A 9,273-nucleotide genomic window follows, 5' to 3' on the forward strand; every position below is an offset into this window, starting at 1 on the left:
CTTCTGGTATTGTGTTATCAGATGTGGCTCTTCCCGTTGTCTTATCTAGACTGCCAGAAATTACGGAAGTCCCCCCTTCATCCCTAAGGGCTTTTCACTGCGGACCACAACGATTGCCCACTGAAGCTCTGTAATACCTCGTATGTTATCTCTGCAACATCTGCCGATGTATGGCCTGCATACGCTGACAGCCCACAGGGATTAATAGGGCAACATTTACAAAAGGCTCAAGGCATTAAGTTGAATTAATGGAAAAACGTCTTCACCTCAAAATGAGTGGGCTGCATTGTTTCTCCCCACTTTATTGCAGCATATGGAAATTCACAACTCATATTCATTAGTCCAGATAGCAAAGATTGTTTGGACCTTATACTCCCCACATCTGCAGTTTCCTTAAGTTCCAACTTTGCCTTGAATGGCAGCATTGATTCAGGGTGATAGTGGTTGTCTTTACTTCAACCACGCATTAACCAGACATGGCCCAAATCTGCACTTTCTTTGAATTTTTGGACAATGCATGACCCTCAAAACAGCTAACACAAGCTGAGTTAGATCCATTACATGTTCTTTGGGTCATATCTGGCCCTTATGACACTTGTGAGGGCCATAACTGAGCCATAGGAGCCAAAAGTAGCCCAGATAAGCTCAAAATGGGTATCTTGGAAATGGGTTCAAATTGAGTCATATGGAAAACTTCATTAAACCACGTGGAAGTTTTTTCTTTCTTTCAGAGGAGCCATTTTTAAAGCACATGTAAGCACGTTTTTACATTAATACTGACTTGGCAACTTTACAGAAAGGCAGAGTGACATATCGAGGGCATCTTTCTTATCTGGTGTGAATGAGGAGGGTCGGTTTTTCAAGTTTATACTTGAAGAAGGCTTGTTACAACAGACTGTGTGAATATGTAGAGCTTGTTTAACACACAGAGTTATTTCGCATCTCTTCTCTGATCTCTATCACCGGCAGAACTGCCTGCCTCTGAAACAGCACACAGCTGAGTCAGCCGTTTTGAAAAGTGCATGCTTTTGCATGACTTCATGAGCATTTATTATCAGTTAATATGCTACCCTGCATACTGGTACAGAAGAGTTGCAAGCTATGTGAAATCCTTATTTTCTCTATCACCAACAGATAAAAAGACACTTATATCTTAACACAGAGAAATATGAAACAAACAGCTGCATACACTCCCTCCACACTCCTAGGGTCAATTGAAAATCACCAATCAACTTGGTTTTGGACAATGGGAGGAAGCCGGAGTTCCCGGAGAAAGCCCATGTGTACACAGAGAGAACATGCAAACTCCGCACAGGAAGGCCCCAGCTGGGAATTGAACCAGGAACCTTCTTCTTCTTCTGCAAGGCGACAGTGCTATCCAGCACACCAGAGTGTGGCCCTGCTCCACATTTCAGCATTAATCATGTTTCCACTGGTCAGCTTGCTATCCATGAAATAATTCAGTAAATAATCATCTTTAACGGAGCAATTTTTCATTTTTACACTCAATATGTGGCATAAAATCTCTTAGACTATAGACAGCTGGTTATGGTATGTTCTGTTTTAATTCTGACGTTAGAATCTTGCGATCTAAGAAGAAAACAAAATATATCAACCGAAAACATCTCCCAAAGTTGAACTTCAGCCCAGCTTTATGGTAAGTTGATATATCCTTCTGGTTTCAGCTACAGTCAAATGCAAACATGAGTTATTCTGGTCTAACTGGACAAGAAATCAGTGGATTCCGAATTCATTAAGTTGAACTTACAATGAATACCAGTTTGACATCTTGAAGGCCGTCACCCAGGATCAGATCCATGATATAGTTGAGAGATGAGTGTTTCTACAACTAATCTAAACCCAAAGATCATGTGGCACTATCAGTCATATTTTTTGTATGACTGTTTCATGTGTCAAAGAGTGGACAGAAATCGATGAAATGGGATGGGGATCTTCAGCTATGAACAATGAAGGACAGGAGTGTGAAGTGGGACGAGCAGTGGCTCTAGCAGATTCCCTCTCCTCATGTTCGCAGTAATGTCTCTTCTTCAAGTTTGCTTCTTCAAGTCAAGTTTGCTTGATACATCTAAATGCAGCTGAAAGCCTAACACCTAGTTTACACACAGCTTTGTCCGCAATGAGAGTCAACCAGCAGTCCATTAATCCTTAGTAGGTTCCTATGAGAATCTCTCTGACCACTAATATCTGAATCATCTCCTTCCATGTTTCTCAAGTTTGTTAAGAAATTTAACTTTTGAATAGGGTTTTTGGAAAGACCTGCTGTGTGCCAGGAAGTTGGTAAATGAACTAGCTCACAGGCTCGTAAACTACTCGCTTGACAATAGATAGTGGATCACCACTTCTTCAAGAAATTTTAACAAGTGAAAAGTTAAAAGCCATATTTAGCTAATTGTAATACTGAATTTTGCCAACTTAAATGTCTTTTAAGAATCGGTGTGTGGATGTGAGCTCTCTGAATATATGGCTGCGGAGAAGTTTTCTTCCATCCATAATTTTTTTTCAGTTCAAAATCCTCCTTCTCACACACAAAGCCCTCCATAATCAGGCCCCGTCCTACCTCACTGACTTGCTCCATCGTCACAATCCATCCCGCAGCCTCCGTTCATCTGATGCTAACCTCCTCACTTCACCATTAAAAACCAAGCACCGAACCTGGGGCAACCGAGCCTTCTCTGCAGCTGCCCCCTCCCTCTGGAACTCTCTCCAAACACATCCGAGATAGTACTGACTTGTCCACCTTCAAATCTCTGACAAAAACACACCTTTTTTAAAATTGCTTTTAATGTTTAACCTCAGTCTAATGTGTTTTTAGTGTACTATCTTATATTGTTTTGCTGATTTTCTTTTGTTTTTATGTAAAGTGTCTTTGAGTATTTAGAAATGCGCTTTTAAATAAAATGTATTATTATTATTATTATTATTATTATCATTATTATTATAATGCAGTGTGTCTTTTCACAGAACAACGGGAAACATAAAAGTTGTGTGGAAACAAGAATTAAGGTAAAGTAGCTCTTTTTGTGATGATGTATTTTATTGTGCTGTTTTTTAATTGTGCTATTTCTACTTTAATTGTGAAGGAACTAATGAGGAAGCCTAAACAGCCTGCAGAGCCCAGAAACATGACTGCAGAATTTTGAGCACACAAATTTACTGCTTTGAGGCTGACCTAAATATATCAATAAAGAACATTCTTGTGTGTAAATTGTAAAACTGTGCTGTCGTGTTAATGTAGGTCTCCTCTGCTCTGGGATATGCAACAGAAAAAATTTAAACCTGTGCGATTCTGCAGGTTGTGTAATTTTCTTGGCAGGTTAAAACAACAAGTTAACACTTGCATTTCACAAACTGCACAGAGCTGTAACTATGCAGACAGTTCAGTTTAGTTTTCACCACTTCCTGTCAACATAAGCAGTGCATCGATTTTGCATTGATATCTTACAGCTGCACACAGAAAAAAGCAACACATTACAGGAACAATTCTTCATGTCTAGATATAAACAGTTTATATTTCCCTTGTACTTGCTGGAACATACAACAAATGCCCATGCATGCTAAAAAAAAAAACAAGCCAAGTGCAAGAAGTATGTCAGGAATCAATTATCTTATTGTCTTTAGTCTCCCTTGCAGATCTTGTGACAACAATGATTTTTTCCATTTCTCACGCCTGTTACAAACTAAGCAAATACTGTGCTCTGGTTTAACGAGGATAAACCATATCATCTCTGTCTTGGGATCTGTTGGCCTTCTTGAACACAAATCAATAATCCTGTTTGATCTTTGCTTGTCCCAGCGTCCACAAAGAAAACAGAACGCATCACTTGAGCAAACATTTAAACACGTAAAGGTAACCCTGTTGTAACGCTTAGTTGCACATCCATCTGCAACGAGTCATGAGTCTTTTATGTCTTCCCCTACCCGAACCAGGGTTTGCATCCCCACCCCGCTGTGACTGGTGTGCAGTTGGTGAGAGGCTGGTTGGTTATCGCACTTACTCTAGCACTAGTTTTGCTCTTAGCTGTTTGGTATTGGAAGGAAATGCACTTATGATTTCTTGTGACCTGAAGTTCTTTTGCCTACCGATGTTGAACGCACTTATTGTAAGTCGCTTTGGTTAAAAGCGTCTGCAAAATGACCGTAATGTAATGAGTTCAGCTCCGGTTTGCATGTGGGTGGATAAAAAGTCTTTTAAAACAGCTGACTTAAGGCCACTCATGATTCTTGGCAAGTCAAACAGGTTCAGGGGAATTTCTTGAGGGGCCGCCATGGCATTTACAGTAGTCTCTATCTGTGATGGAATTTTTTTAAATGTTACAAGGGCGTAATTTTGGGTAGGGACGCTAGGGTCAGGTCCCTACTAATATTCAGCCCCCTAGCCTACTGTGTAATCACGACCAATACAACCGCTGTCCTCCATTATTATGGCACATAAAGGGTTAAGGGCCGTGTATACTCTCGCAGCAGTGTGTCGCAGTGAGCTTGTCGCAAACATGACGCAGTTATTTTTGATTTATGCCCAATTTTGAAGCGCTGTCTGCGCTATGTTAATTCCACGCCACAACGCAAGCTAGGATTGTGGGTGTGGTGGGTAGCGTGTTTCTCTGCCGGTTACGGAGGTCATTCAACAACAATGGCGACTGGACGAATGCACACTTTGATTGAGATGCAGCTGATCGATCTAGAAATAGAAGAAATATTGCTACTACTGGAGCTGGCAGAGAGGCGAAAGAATCGTCACGGTTAGCACGGTTAGCGTCACCATTAGCCGGTTAGCAAACCGGAAATACGCATAGTGTAGAGCAGATGTAGAGTTGACCAATCAGAGGCCTCCTTTCTCTCCTCCCTGCGACGATATCTGCGGCACTGTCTGCGGTCAGTTACACTTTGAATTTTGGGGAGGTGCACCAGAGTGTCTGTTAGGCCTACATGCTGTAGTTATGAGTTTCAATGTTCTTTAGAGATGGGATTTATGGCTCTTTTGGGGGATCCGGCTCTTTATGGCTCGTTCCTTTCAAAGAGCCGTTCAAAAAACCGGCTCGTTTGTCTCTTTTTTTTTTTTTTTTTTTTTAGTTTAGGCTTATAATCAATTTCCGCCATGCCAGAGTTTTAATCTCTGAATTATCATTTTTACTGTAACTATTACAGCCTAAAGTAAATTGCATGTATTTGTGTGTCAGAGGCTATTTGTTCAAAAGGAGTCAGGTAAAGTTCTTGATCTTGATCTAAATTGGCTGTATTATGCACTGTTTCACCACAACAACCCCAAACATCCTTTATAATAGAATAAAGTTGAGAACTCTCTGAAGTTGCCTCCTTGACTTTCATTGAGTTACATTGCATAACACTTAGCTGATTTTTTTTTTATCCAAAGCGACTTATAAGAACACATTATAATGTTGGGTTAGTTGTTTTGCTTAAGGTCACTCCAGTCATGGATGCGGGTGTAAACAGAGGTAGCCTAATTGTGGGATTTGAGCCTGCAACCCTGTGATTTAAAGACTAACTCCCTAAACATTAGGATGGCTCGTTAACATATAGCATTTGCATGCCATTAACTTATGATTGGTAATGCAAAAAAAAACTGTCGCGGAGCACTTTTTGTCCCCACCAATGTCAAAATCAAAGTTACTCCCTTGAAATGTTAAAAATGCAGCTTCGAAAGTGAGGACTTCACATGACTTTGAAATACTGACCCAGTGGAATCACATGGGTCATTTCATGCCGACCTTTGCAGCTCAGGTCAGGGACTTTCTTTATTAAAAAAAAACTTCTATTCAGCTAGGCTCTCTTAGCTAATATGAACACTTTTGTGCAATTTTTTTCTAAATCTCACCAGTTGCTTTTTTACTGGAAAGGACTGAAGCTTGTCCTGAACGTCGATGTAACCCTGCAGATAACCTGAAACCAAACAGGAGCTGCTAAATGTTTTACAACAATCAAATTGCAAATGATAAATACAACCTCAATTCCTAAAAAAAATTGGGGTGTCTGGTTAAATGTTAACGATAATACCAGGTGTCAATGATTAACAAATCTCATAAAGCAATATTTTATCCGAATTAGAACAATAAAACAAAAATATCTCAAATACTGAAAGTGAGATATTTTACTTTTTCAAGGAAGTATGAGCTCATCTTAAATGTGATGTTGGGACAAGTTGGGACAGGACAGCAAAAAGCTGAAAGAAAAAAAGTATCAGCTATTAAAAACATGTTGCAACTAATTAGTTAATCGGCAACAGGTCAGTAACATGATTGAATATATTAAAAAAGTTTTGAGAAGCAGAGTCTCTCAGGAAAAAAGATGGGCAGAGGCAAACTGCAAATAATGTGTCCACAAATTGTGGCACAATTGCAAAATATTGGGCCTCATGCAAGAAAATTTTCGTATTTTTATTCTAAATTTCTCTTACTTTTTTCATAAGAAGGTCTCGTACAAACACGCCACGTCAGATTCAACAAACGCTCTTATCTTCGGAAAAAGTGTGTAAACGACCTGCGTAAATAATTAATCCCACGTGTGCGTATATAATTGCACGTGCACGAGGATAGTAGATTTGCATACTCCACGCCCAAAATCATACCATATAAGGCTGTGCTTCCTCGCTCTTCTGCAAGGAAGTGTCGAGTTTTGAGTCATGAAAACGGCATCAAGGTGCAGAAATAACAACTTTACGGGCTCTGAGATTGAAGTTCTGCTTTCAGAGATCCAAAAAGGAAAATTTGTCATTTTTAGCAGTGGAATTACGGGACCTGCTGAAGCGAAGAAATGGGAAGCAATTACGAGTGCTGTTAATACCATGTCACCGAAATAAAAAAGAAATGGTTTTAATATGAAAATGGCTTTTAAAAAAAACGTCTCGCCCTGGGGAGGCGATCGATGACTGCAGCTAAAGCCGTGCAATCAGTTGTTGCCTCATCATGATGGCACTTCGATGGGGCGGTTAATGGGGGGGAGGGGAGGGGAGGGTCTTCTGGCACCACACCTTCTGGTCTGCCTGGGCTGGTTCAGGTGGAGACCCTCCTTCATGGCAATGTTGCGCAAACCTGACATGCCTTCTCTGGGCTATAGAGCAGGAGACACACCTACCTGGCCTTCAGCTCAGTGCGCTCCATAACAGAGGCACGGGTGCTTTGATGCGTATATGTGTCTCGTGCTCCAATTATGATTTGCAGTCCAGCCACGGGATGAAAGTCCCTCTTAATTTGTACTTGTGAGACAGCGGTGTATGGGAATTTGATGTACCATGGGTGATAAACTGAGAGATTTGATGACCAAGTGGAGCGCACGACTCATAGAGGACTGGGACACCCCCGATCTGCCTCCAACCTCCCTCTGAAAGGTGCAGTGGCCAAAAATCCAAGGGTGGTGAGGACCTGGACGCGTGGTGGAATTCGGCTTGATCGGCGTGTTTTTCTCTGGAGTCGTGGCTCTAGCAAGCTGCATATATGCAGCAGCACAGTCCTTAGCAATCTAAATCGCGATGTCGGCCATTCGTCTGTCTCCACACGGTCTCTTCCAAGAGCCTGACGCGCTAAGGCATCCAAAAGTAGCAGGACAGCCGCTGGTTACGCTTCCCATTGACCTTGTTATATATAGGCTACAGACTCAAATCAACCTTCGATTAGTGCATAATTTAAGTCAAACAGAATAATGTCAGCATAATAATGAGGTATAATGTATATTTATTTATGTTTGCTTCAAAGTAATTAAATATACAATCCATTAGTCAAGCAAACTTGATTGGAATAACAGCGGACTATTTTACGAAACTCCTACGACAGGTCTGGATCACTCGTAAATTCTGTTCGTACCTGAAAGAAAACGTAAAATACGAAAAGATTGGTGAATGCGCAAATTCTCTTAAATCACTCGTACGGACGATTTAAGAACAAATATGTGCGTACGAACGGTTCTTGCATGAGACCCAATGTTCCTCAGTTCCTCACCAAATAGAAGACTATTCAGTTGTAGTAAATCAGTATCTTTACTTTTTTTGTCAACAAATTTTTATTCTGTGTAGAATTCACATTTCTGTCATATTTGAAGAATCGACTGCAACAAGCTAACATAACTGGCTTTGGACGTGTTGGTGAGGCTTAAAAACAATCTTAAAAATATCAAAATTCCCAATCAAAGGCCTAAGATAGGATTCTGTCAGAATAAGCTGGAAAATGTGTTCAATGGAAGTTCCATAACAAAACTTTCTATATGTTGTGTTAACATGGGAAAGCTTTTTATTCATATCCCTGTATGTATGGTTATCTATGTTTACAGTTTTTTCTAATCATGTGTCACCTGCTGTGTCTAATTTCTCATAATCTCTGCCAAAAGACTTACCAGCAGACAATGTTGAGAGACATGGATTAAGTTGGATGTCACAACCTCCTGATCTCCATTGAAGTGCTGCAAGTAGCATCTAAGTTTCTCAAAAACCGGGATTAAACCTAATGCAGGATAAGATGTTTACATGTATAACACATAATCAGGAATCATATGTGCATATAAACACAGCCTATTGATTTTTTATTTTATCATAAACTCACTTGTGAGAATGAAAAGAAAACAGAATATTGTGTTATTTACTCATAACATTCTCTTATAAAGGCTCATTTTTCACTCTTCTTGATTTTAATATCAATCATTGTCATGTCAAGCAAAGTCATTTTTCAGTCATTTCATTTCAGGGAAGTCTGAGGTGTTAATGAAGGTTCTGTGACATTACTTCAGTCAAAACACCACAGAAATACAGTACCATATGTATATGTATATTTATATATGGATAGTATATTTGGATATGATAAAAAAAACAAGAGGGTTGATCGTTTAAAAAGGAAAAAAAAGACAAAAACAGAATGAACATAATAGATGTCACTATGAAAGTTGTGGATGCAAGGAATTGTGGGATAGCATTATCTCCTCTCTCTCTTAAAGGATGGTCCAGTGTTTTCTGTACCAAAGGAGATAAAAAAGGAAACACTAAAGCTTCTTTTCCTAAAAATCAGAATGTTCAGGCAATTTCTATTACGCCTGATATTTAAAGCCTGATGTTCTTTCAGGTCATTTCACTCAGTTAGGGAACCTTTCAAAACAGAAATGTGTATTTAACCAGACCCTTCGGATCCTCTAGTTGGGATATAAAACATTAAAAAAAAGTACTGTTAAAGCTGCAGTCTGCAACTCTTTTTCAAGCATAATGCCTGGAACTGTCCGGGGATTCTGAAAGTAGTACATTAAATACCCCAATACAAA

The sequence above is a fragment of the Odontesthes bonariensis genome, chromosome 17 (assembly GCF_027942865.1).
Source record: "Odontesthes bonariensis isolate fOdoBon6 chromosome 17, fOdoBon6.hap1, whole genome shotgun sequence".
Lineage (NCBI taxonomy): Eukaryota > Metazoa > Chordata > Actinopteri > Atheriniformes > Atherinopsidae > Odontesthes > Odontesthes bonariensis.